This window comes from Penaeus vannamei, chromosome 9, assembly GCF_042767895.1.
Source record: "Penaeus vannamei isolate JL-2024 chromosome 9, ASM4276789v1, whole genome shotgun sequence".
NCBI classification, from domain to species: Eukaryota; Metazoa; Arthropoda; class Malacostraca; order Decapoda; family Penaeidae; genus Penaeus; species Penaeus vannamei.
Window position 1 is genome coordinate 28,932,916 of NC_091557.1, and position 644 is coordinate 28,933,559.

At 48.4% G+C, this 644-nt stretch overlaps 1 protein-coding gene across 1 annotated transcript in view; it reads left to right on the plus strand.

Moving 5' to 3' along the window:
* The window catches only part of LOC138862696 (pneumococcal serine-rich repeat protein-like), an 88,578-nt gene extending 88,325 nt beyond the window's left edge, over window positions 1–253 (plus strand). The window contains exon 5 of the mRNA XM_070125510.1: window positions 1–253. This exon is cut by the window's left edge and continues 814 nt beyond it. The gene's annotated coding sequence lies outside the window, so the exon portion shown is untranslated.
* The last annotated feature ends 391 nt before the right edge of the window (window positions 254–644 follow it).

A 644-nucleotide genomic window follows, 5' to 3' on the forward strand; every position in this document is an offset into this window, starting at 1 on the left:
ATCATGTTGTCACCTGCTGCAACAGCTCCTCATTTCGCTCTCCCTCTCCCTCTCACCTGTACTAACCGGTGCGTTGTAGATGCTACGACCTGCCTGCAAGAATTGTTGACATTGCAAAGCTGCCCTCTGCATCAGCGGCGCCTAATGCTGTCGCAGCAGTTGTCACTAACCCGCCAGAGATACAGCGCAGATAACGCAGTAGTTGCTGATCTTACTAATACCTCTCAGATTATGTAAACTACGATCTCTCTCTGTACACGAACGCTCTCTGCTAACGGCATCCACTAACAGCTGTAGTCACCGGCCTACCTGCATAAATGCCTCAGTTGTTTACTAACCATTTTTTATTGTCACTAACGTAATCTCCTAAACGTCGCTCTTTGTGATGTGATTTTACTAACAAGCACTGGTAACATCATCAAGCTTTCCGTGAAAGTGGGTTGCTGTCCCTAGATTTTTACAACCGTGCGAGGAACACCTCGGTATGACGGCGGATCGACCTTAAGAGTGGGCGTGTGTGTGTGTGTGTGTGTGTGTGTGTGTGTGTGTGTGTGTGTGTGTGTGTGTGTGTGTGTGTGTGTGTGTGTGTGTGTGTGTGTGTGTGTGTGTGTGTGTCTGTGTGTGTGTGTGTGTGTGTGTGTGTG